Below are 10,889 nucleotides of genomic sequence, written 5' to 3'. Positions count from 1 at the left end.
GGAACCTGCTGTCAGCTGACCTCACGGTGCTCCAGGTATTCCTACATTCGTAACTAGGTAGAATGACCAATGCAAGATGAAATAAGCTTATTCATACGCTGACTTGTTGTTTGCAGTGTCGAACAAGCCTGTCATGTGTGGAGGAGCAAACAAGCACTGCAGCCGTGCCATCAACGCAAGATAAAAGGGACCGAGTCATTGATGGCCTGGCCGGCGAGTAGGGGTCGTGCAAATGGCGGTGCATTATTAGTGGAACTGCACAAAAAAGATATTGGGGTTAGTCGGACAAATTTTCTACAACCACACGGAAGGAATTGCGCTCATCGATTGGATAGAATTTCCTTCGTGCCATCATAGGAGATCCCAAGGTGGAAATCAACTAACCACCTATAAAGTTATGCATAATCTTCCTCACCCAGGTCAGTATCCCCTTCGTCCAGATGATCGTGTTTTGTCATGCCAAGCTATTGATATGTGCTACTGTTTTGCGACACCGTTTAAGTACAACGCTTTCCTATCTTTTCACATTCAGGACAATGAAGACGATTTCAGTGGAACTGCACAAAATGGCCTGATGTTGAGTGATCTCTATTGCCTGCTCTGTTTTCTGCGATGTGTCAGCGTAAATTGCAAGATGAGCCACCAAGCTAGTTGTGGTGTTACTAACATGCTCAAAGTGCACGCAACATTGAGCAAAAAGAAGCATGGCCAGGAAATTAATACGTGTGTAGGGAGGCCCTTTGCTCAGAGAAGCATCGATCGTTTTTTCTTTATTTCTAAACCTTCTCACAGCTTTGTCTTGGTTATAGTCTTGTGAATCATTTAGATGTGTAAACATGCTGAACTTAAGTGCTTGTGAATGTTAGCTACTATGCATACCGTATCTTGTGAAGCTCAGTTTGAATGTTAGCGTGTCAACCTTTATAATCTATGTATATTGTGGGCATGTTATTTGACCCCTCATTTTGCCGCGCTACGACCAATGTGAGTGTTTGCATGCAGTACGCCATCCTCTAATTTGGTGGATTCCAAGCCGTCCTGAAAAGGAGCTATAACTTTTTCTAAGTTGGAAAATGTTACACATGAGGAGCCATAATTAAGATAGAGTCGTCTCTTTTTTCTTTCAATTGGGCAATAAGATGGAGAGTGTCTCTAATGGGCCGCCTCTAGTGTTAAGGGACTCCCGTACGAAACACCGGCATCCGACTAGGCCGATACAAAAGCCTATCCATCTTAAAGCCCATTTGTTTTTTTTTGCGAGGAAAAGCCCATATTTCTTAAAGAGGGGCGATCCCAGAAAAACCCTACTTCCTCCTCGCTTCCACTTATACTGCAGCTTGCTGGACTATCCCGCTTCCGTCGCCCCCCAATTCCCCCCGCTCCCCATCTTCCTCACTCATACAGAAAACCCCCGCTCACCTTCTTCCTCACTCATACAGAAATGCCTGATCCTCTTCTTCCACTCCTACAGAAAACCCCAACCCTCCTTCTTCCCCGCTCGCACTACCACTAGGCTCGTCTCTGGCTACTCTGCTCAAACCCGTGAGCTTGGCGCGATGCCCGCAAGGAAAATGGAGTCGGCTGGCCCCAACGCCAAGAAAATGAGGCTTCCGCCAGCGGTGATGTCGGTTGTAGATCCCACACCCGGCAGCGCGGGGAGAAGCGGCGAGCCCCCCACTCGGATATGAGGAACCCGTAGAATCTCCGGTGGACCGCATCAGTGATCTCCCGGATGACATCCTTGGGGAAATCATCTCGCTTCTCCCCACCAAGGATTGCTGCCGCACACAAGTCCTCTCAACTCGGTGGCGTCCTCTATGGCGCACCGCGCCCCTCAATCTCGATTGTCGTCAGATATCTGTCCTTCCTGAATTTGATCTCCTCAGAGCCATCGTCTCCTCTCACCAGCTGGGCCCCGTTCAATGCCCACTGGTACGCGTCGGTGCTATACAAACGGTTTTTAACCCCTTTCCGCGACGGCATTTGGCACCGCCGCCTAGTGAGTGACGGCGATAGGGGGGTCCTTCCCACACGACCCAGAAACCATCTGAGATATGCCCTCCCGGCACACACGCTTGGCAAAACGAGGTCGTGTGCGACCGACGAGTGCTCATATACGGAAATACATACAGTAGAGCTAAAAAATACAATTATACATGCGAAATTGTTTCCGATCGCAAGTACATCCCACACAGTCAGTCCCCGCTAAAAGTTTCCGTTCATATGTAGATCCCACATAGTTGCTCCAAGGAAAACGTTTCCGTTCACAGGTACATCACACACAGTTTTCCCCGTTAAATCGTTTGTGATAGCATTGCCATTGCACACGATATTAACAATTTTATCGTTTGCGTTATTGAATGGATCACACACGGTGCGTAGAAGAAACTGTGTGGCAAAGGTTGTCCATCACACACAGTTTTTATGTGGTAAATGTTTGCGCAAGGTGGCCTAACGCAAACAATTTTCAAGAGAAGGTCCTGTGTGATTGTTCATTGATCCAACACGGTTCATTCCTAGAAACTATGTGCGTTGCCTGTGGTCATCGCCCATGGTATTTTTTGAATAACTGTTTGCAATAGCAAAACCTAATTAGCAGGCTAATTCGCCATTAGCAGGCTCCCTATTATTAATAATCCATTTATTAATCTAATTGACATTCATATTAACCCACAATATATTTCATTTCCATATTAAGGAAGCAGGATTTCATAATTGAAATACATCAGAGTACAACATGATATAGCTTCAGCACTCAGCTACCCCTTTACACAACTGCACCAGCACCAAGTTTCACATGCAACATCTAGAACCTTTCGAAATTAGCATGATAGACGGTATATAGACAGATGCATCTCATCTGGAGAACTGCTGAAGCGGAAGGCGAATATTGAGCCTTCATTCATGTTGAAGGTCTTTGCAACTTTAGGCCAGTGCCTGTGGATGATTGACCGTCTGTCCTTCGTCCTCTTCAGGAACACTTCAATATTGAACCGTGGGTCTTGTATGTAAACCTTCCCCGCCTCCTGATCATAGAGGTGGTTTGAGAAGTAATCATCAGTGAACTGCTTTGGAAATGCCTAAAAACAAGGATGTGCATACATATCTTATCTATACTGGAAATGGGGCAAAGGAATAAAAAAAGGCAACGTATAATAGTTAGTACCATCTTGTAGTGAACTGATGTCTTGTTCGTTGTGCAGACAAAGATCTTGTTGGGTTTTGTCGCTAATTTCTTTATCCTAACAATCTTTCTGAGTTTCTTGACTTGATTGATATTCATGGACAACTCATTTTCCCATATGCAAAAATGGTCGAACAATGGGTCAAAACCTCTGACAGCAGGACCTACATGTGTAAGACCAAATTGTTAAAAACCTAAATATTAGAATGGTTCCTGCAATTGCACAATAATGTGCTATTAGACAACGGACCATGCACGTGCTAACCTCGATTGTAAATTTCAGTGCTTCCCATTGTTTCCCTGCAACACATATAAGGTAGTTAGTCATCAGGTTAAGTAAGGGTTCCCATGCTATCAGTAAAATATGTTGATGAAAAATAAGCACATTGCAGATTCATCAGATTAATTCAAGCCAGATGGAAAACCCATTTATCCAAACCAAGCATGATTAAGAACTAGGAAATATAGCACTTGTATATGTTTCTCATGTATTAAGTGCAGCCAAATTTGATTTATTCGTCACATGCACAACAATACAAATTCTACCCACGACAATTGGACATCGCATTGCAGAATTGAACCAAGCAGTTAACTAAACACCACAACAAATGAACCAAAGATTAACTGAGCACCACATTGCACAATATAACATACTCCTAATAGAAGATCAGACAGTTAACCAAACCAAGCATGCTTAACAACTTGGAAATATAGCAATTTTATTCGGTTCTCATATATTTACCACAACCAAATTCAATTTATTCCTCACATGGTATACAATAACAGAATGCACCAACAACTATTGAACATTGCATTGCAGAATTGAACCAAACAGTTAACTAAACACCACAACACAAATGAACCAAACGTTATCTGAGCACCACATTGCACAATGTATAACCAAACCAAGCATGCTTGACAACTTGGATATATTGCAATTGTATTCGTTTCTCATGTATTTTGTGAAGATAAATTCGATTTATTTCTCACATGGAAGACAATACAAAATTGCAGCCTGAAGAACATCACATTTGCATAATTGAACCAAACAGTTAACTGAAGACGACAACTAATTAACAAAACAGTTAATAAGTGAGCACCACACTGCACGACATATAGAACATATACACTAGAGCAACAGATTGCATGGTAAAATTAGTTAGCACAATTCACTAGATTTGTGAAGGAAAGGCAGGAGCAGCACACGCAACGAGTAAACCGAGCATGCTTAACTGGCGTAGCTAGCAAATATCAAGGTGCTCCTCCAATATCTGGGGGTCGGCACAAATGGCAACCATCACGACCTCATCCACGCGTGCGGCCGCGATTTGCTTCTCCGCTGCCAAATGCTCCTTGAGACCCTGGCTATACTGCGTGCACCATGGATTAGGGCGGCGCTTATTTGGTGGAGGGGTCGGTGATTTGGGTGGAAGGTGTTGCACCAGCGGTCGGGGCATGTGGGATGTGGAAGGAGGAGGAGGATGGGGGTCGGGTGTGGATTACCTGCCTAGATAGATGAGGCCGAGCAGCGAGGAGGCGGCGTTGCAAGCAAGGAGTGAAGGTTTCAACTTGGAAAGGAAGGCGGTAACAGGGGAAATATGGCTTTTCGTAAGGGGGAGGGGGCAGGGAGGTATATATTTCCGCGGAAGCCGAAAATTTGGAATCGCTTCAGCGAAAAAACTGGCGCGCAAAGTGTCATCAGACACGGTCCCTTATTCAGAACTGTGTGCGATATGTGAACATCACAAATGCAGATAGCTTACCTCGTGTGTGATGAGTTTGAATGTCAAAAATTTTGGTTCGAATTTCCCTGGTTACAATGGTCATCCACGTCATTGCATAATTTGGGTACACAAAGGAGACTACATCACACCCACGCTTCTTAATCGAGCAAGTTGAACAATTAAACAGAGCTACCTGGCCTAAACATTACTCTAACAAATTAAAGACCGGTGCTCTTAATTAAACAAAACAAAGAGTACTACTACGACTGGTGCTTGTTGATCTCCGCCGCCGCCTCCATGTCCAGCTCGCGCCCGACGGTCTCCTGGGGAAGGGGCTCCATGGCATCCATCACACCATACTCGGCAAGCATCTCGCCATCCGCGTTCGCCATCTCTTTGGAAAAGGCCGCCATGAGCTGGGGTGGGTGACCGCGATCTAGGCTTGGACGGGCTCCGTCGTCGCAAGGTATGCGGCGGAGGAACGGACGGCTGCTCGAACGCTCTCGGCGATTGCCAACTCTTCGGCCGTGGGTTGTCGACCGTTGTCGGAGAAGCTTCGTTCGATTTGTGCTGTGACCGCCACGAGCTGGGCGTGGGTGGCCTCGACATGGTCGTGGGCGGCCTCCATCAGGGCTAAGGCCGCCGCTGCGGAACGGACATCTGATGTGCCGCTCTCGCCAGTTGCTATCCCCGAGGCAGATGTTGCTGCCGCCACCTGACAAGCAACAGCGACCGTTTGGGCTACCTTCGCCGCTCGGTCGCAGATTGCGGCCACGCTCTCGCCGGAGTGGGCCACTGATGTTTCCCTCACGACGCGGGTCCACGTGCCCATCTTTCACCGGCGACGATTGAACAGTGAAATGCTATTTGGGGAGCGAGCTAGTGTGCTTGAGAGGCCGACTGTGGACTGTAGCCGACGCACCTTCTCGCGTAAGCCATAGGCGTACTATAGACAGACAGTGCTCCAGGATATTTTGTGCTCTATCTCACACGGTTGGTGATAATAAACTGTGTGGGATCTACTTGACTTTTCATCTTGATTTGAATTACATAATGGCGTCACAGCGGCAATGGACAGTGTTTGAATTGCTAGACCTTTTATCTGCAGTGAACCTGCAACTATATGTGTGTCATAAAAGAAATGGAATTATTCAGGGTTTGTTTGAACATTTTACACATTAAATTGGTTTTCTAGCCATTTCAGGTCCACAATTAAAAATTAAACTACATGCACATGCTCCGATGCACCAACATGGGTTGTAAAATCATATATGTGTCCATGGGTTTATGCTTATGTCACATGCAAGAAATGGGGATGAAATTTGAACACCACGGCACCGTGGCTCTCCGGCAAACGTCGGCGTACTTGCTTTTGTAATTCTCGTAAATCCAAAATTCATCCGAAATTCATGAAACTTGGAATGCTATCATGGAGCGACATCAACAAGCCGTGGTAAATTTTTGGTCCAATTTGGGGTAGGTTTGGGTATAATCTTCTCATAAACCAGAGCTTCTCACAACAAGTGTGATGGTTTCGGTAGGGAACGTTTCACCTTTCTGGACGAAACGATATCCGTTGCCTCTTCTCGATTTCAATTTTTTTCCTAGTGTCAACATAGAACAACAGGAGTGTTGTGTCAATTATTGGGATTTTTCGGGGTTCGCTTCGACATTTTTAGACATTAACTGAGTTTTCTATGCATTCATGTGCATAATTCAAATTTGAACTACAGGCACATGCTCTAATGCATATAAATTAGTTGAAAATTCAAATATGTGTCTTTGGTTGCATTCTTAGGTCCCATGAAAAAATGGGAAGGAATATCAAACACCCTGCCACCGTCACTCGGCCGCAAACATTGAGATACCTGGTTTTTAAATTCTAGTAAATCCAAAGCTCGTCTGAAATTCATGAAACTTGCCATGTTGTCATGGAGCGGCATCAACATGCCATGGTAATTCTTTTGTCCCATTTGGGGCAGGTTCGGGGATATGCTTCTCACAAACCAGAGCTTCTCACAACAAGCGTGATGGTTTCGGTAGTGAACGTTTCACATTTCCGGACGAAACGATATCCATTGCCTCTTCTCAATTTCAATTTTTTCCTAGTGTCAACATAGAACAACAGGAGTATTGTGTCAATTTTTGGGATTTTTCGGGGTTCGTTTGGACATTTTTATGCATTAATTGAGTTTTCAATGCATTTATGTGCATAATTCAAATTTGAACTACATGCACATGCTCTAATGCATATAAATTGGTTGAAAATTCAAATTTGTGTCCTTGGTTGCATGCTTAGGTCCCATGCAAGAAATGGGAATGAATGTCAAACACCCTGCCACCGTCACTCGGCCGCAAACATTGAGATACCTAGTTTTTAAATTATAGTAAATCCAGAACTCATCTGAAATTCATGAAACTTGGCATGCTATCATGGAGCGGCATCAACATGCCGTGGTAAAATGTTTGTCCCATTTGAGGCATGTTTGGGTATATGCTTCTCACAAACCAGAGCTTCTCACAACAAGCATGATGGTTTCGGCAGGAAACTTCCCACCTTTGGGGACGCAACGATATCCATTGCCTCTTATTGATTTCAAAAAATTTCTCGTGTCAACGTACAATAACAGGAGTGTTGTGTCTGTTTTGTGGTTTTTCGGGGTTCCTTTGGACATTTTATGCATTAATTGAGTTTTTAATGCATTCATGTGCATAATTCAAATTTGAACTACATGCACATGCTCTAATGCATATAAATTGGTTGAAAATTCTAATCTGTGTCCTCGGTTGCATGCTTAGGTCCCATGCAAGAAATGGGAATGAATGTCAAACACCCTGCCACCGTCACTCGGCCGCAAACATTGAGATACATGGTTTTTAAATTCTAGTAAACCCAAAGCTCGTCTGAAATTCATGAAACTTGGTATGCTGTCATGGAGCAGCATCAACATGCCGTGGTAATTTTTTTGTCCCAATTGGGGCAGGTTTGGGGATATGCCTCTCACAAACCAAAGCTTCTCACAACAAGCCTGATGGTTTCGGCAGGGAACATTTCACCTTTCTGGATGAAACGATATCCATTGCCTCTTCTCGATTTCAATTTTTTTCCTAGTGTCAACATAGAACAACAGGAGTGTTGTGTCAATTTTTGGGATTTTTCGGGGTTCGCTTGGACATTTTTATACATTAACTGTGTTTTCTATGCATTCATGTGCATAATTTAAATTTGAACTACAGGCACATGCTCTAATGCATATAAATTATTTGAAAATTCAAATCTATGTCCTTCGTTGCATGCTTAAATCCCATGCAAGAAATGGAAATGAATGTCAAACACCCTGCCACCGTTACTCGGCCGCAAACATTGAGATACCTGGTTTTTAAATTCTAGTAAATCCAAAGCTTGTCTGAAATTCATGAAACTTGGCATGCTGTCATGGAGCGGCATCAACACGCCGTGGTAATTTTTTTGTCCCATTTGGGGCAGGTTCGGGGATATGCTTCTCACAAACCAGAGCTTCTCACAACAAGCCTGATGGTTTCGGGAGGGAACATTTCACCTTTCTGGATGAAACAATATCCATTGCCTCTTCTCGATTTCAATTTTTTTCCTAGTGTGAACACAAAACAACAGGAGTGTTGTGTCAATTTTTGGGATTTTTTGGGGTTCTTTTGGACATTTTAATGCATTAATTGAGTTTTCAATGCATTTATGTGCATAATTCAAATTTGAACTATATGCACATGCTCTAATGCATATAAATTGTTTGAAAATTCAAATTTGTGTCCTTGGTTGCATGCTTAGGTCCCATGCAAGAAATGGGAATGAATGTCAAACACCCAGCCACCGTCACTCGGCCGCAAACATTGAGATACCTGGTTTTTAAATTCTAGTAAATACAAAACTCATCTGAAATTCATGAAACTTGGCATGCTATCATGGAGCGGCATCAACATGCCGTGGTAAAATGTTTGTCCCATTTGAGGCAGGTTTGGGTATATGCTTCTCACAAACCAGAGCTTCTCACAACAAGCATGATGGTTTCGGTAGGAAACGTCCCACCTTTCGGGACAAAATGATATCCATTGCCTCTTATTGCTTTCAAAAATTTTCTCGTGTCAACGTAGAACAACAGGAGTGTTGTGTCAATTTTTATGATTTTTCAGGGTTTGTTTGGACATTTTTATGCATTAATTGAGCTTTCAATGCATTCATGTGCATAATTCAAATTTGAACTACATGCACATGCTCTAATGCATGTAAATTGGTTGAAAATTCAAATCTATGTCCTTAGTTGCATGCTTAGGTCCCATGCAAGAAATGGGAATGAATGGCAACCACCCTGCCACCGTCACTCGGCCGCAAACATTGAGATACCTGGTTTTTTCATTCTAGTAAATTCAAAGCTCGTATGAAATTCATGAAACTTGGCATCCTGTCATGGAGCAGCATCAACATGCCGTGGTAATTTTTTTGTCCCAATTGGGGCAGGTTTGGGGATATTCCTCTCACAAACCAAAGCTTCTCACAACAAGCCTGATGGTTTCGGCAGGGAACATTTCACCTTTCTGGATAAAACGATATCCATTGCCTCTTCTCGATTTCAATTTTTTTTCCTAGTGTCAACATAGAACAACAGGAGTGTTGTGTCAATTTTTGGGATTTTTCGGGGTTCGCTTGGACATTTTTATACATTAATTGTTTTTCTATGCATTCATGTGCATAATTTAAATTTGACCTACAGGCACATGCTCTAATGCATATAAATTAGTTGAAAATTCAAATCTGTGTCCTTCGTTGCATGCTTAGATCCCATGCAAGAAATGGAAATGAATGTCAAACACCCTGCCACCGTTACTCAGCCGCAAACATTGAGATTCCTGGTTTTTAAATTCTAGTAAATCCAAAGCTTGTCTGAAATTCATGAAACTTGGCATGCTGTCATGGAGCGGCATCAACATGCCATGGTAAATTTTTTGTCCCATTTGGGGCAGGTTCGGGGATATGCTTCTCACAAACCAGAGCTTCTCACAACAAGCCTGATGGTTTCGGGAGGGAACATTTCACCTTTCTGGACGAAACAATATCCATTGCCTCTTCTCGATTTCAATTTTTTCCTAGTGTCAACACAGAACAACAGGAGTGTTGTGTCAATTTTTGGGATTTTTGGGGGTTCTTTTGGACATTTTTATGCATTAATTGAGTTTCAATGCATTTATGTGCACAATTCATATTTGAACTACATGCACATGCTCTAATGCATATAAATTGGTTGAAAATTCAAATCTGTGTTCTTGGTTGCATGCTTAGGTCCCATGCACGAAATGGGAATGAATGTCAAACACCCTGCCACCGTCACTCGGCCGCAAACATTGAGATACCTGGTTTTTAAATTCTAGTAAATACAAAACTCATCTGAAATTCATGAAACTTGGCATGCTATCATGCAGCGGCATCAACATGTCGTGGTAAAATGTTTGTCCCATTTGAGGCAGGTTTGGGTATATGCTTCTCACAAACCAGAGCTTCTCACAACAAGCATGATGGTTTCGGTAGGAAACGTCCCACCTTTGGGGACGGAATGATATCCATTGCCTCTTATTGCTTTCAAAAAAATTCTCGTGTCAACGTAGAACAACAGGAGTGTTGTGTCAATTTTTGTGATTTTTCAGGGTTTGTTTGGACATTTTTATGCATTAATTGAGCTTTCAATGCATTCATGTGCATAATTCAAATTTGAACTACATGCACATGCTCTAATGCATGTAAATTGGTTGAAAATTCAAATCTGTGTCCTTAGTTGCATGCTTAGGTCCCATGCAAGAAATGGGAATGAATGTCAAACACCCTGCCACCGTCACTCGACCGCAAACATTGAGATACCTGGTTTTTTAATTCTAGTAAATCCAAAGCTCGTATGAAATTCATGAAACTTGGCATCCTGTCATGGAGCAGCATCAACATGCCGTGGTAAATTTTT

Source organism: Triticum aestivum, chromosome 6D (assembly GCF_018294505.1).
Source record: "Triticum aestivum cultivar Chinese Spring chromosome 6D, IWGSC CS RefSeq v2.1, whole genome shotgun sequence".
Classification (NCBI taxonomy): domain Eukaryota; kingdom Viridiplantae; phylum Streptophyta; class Magnoliopsida; order Poales; family Poaceae; genus Triticum; species Triticum aestivum.
Note: the sequence above shows the minus strand (reverse complement) of the source record.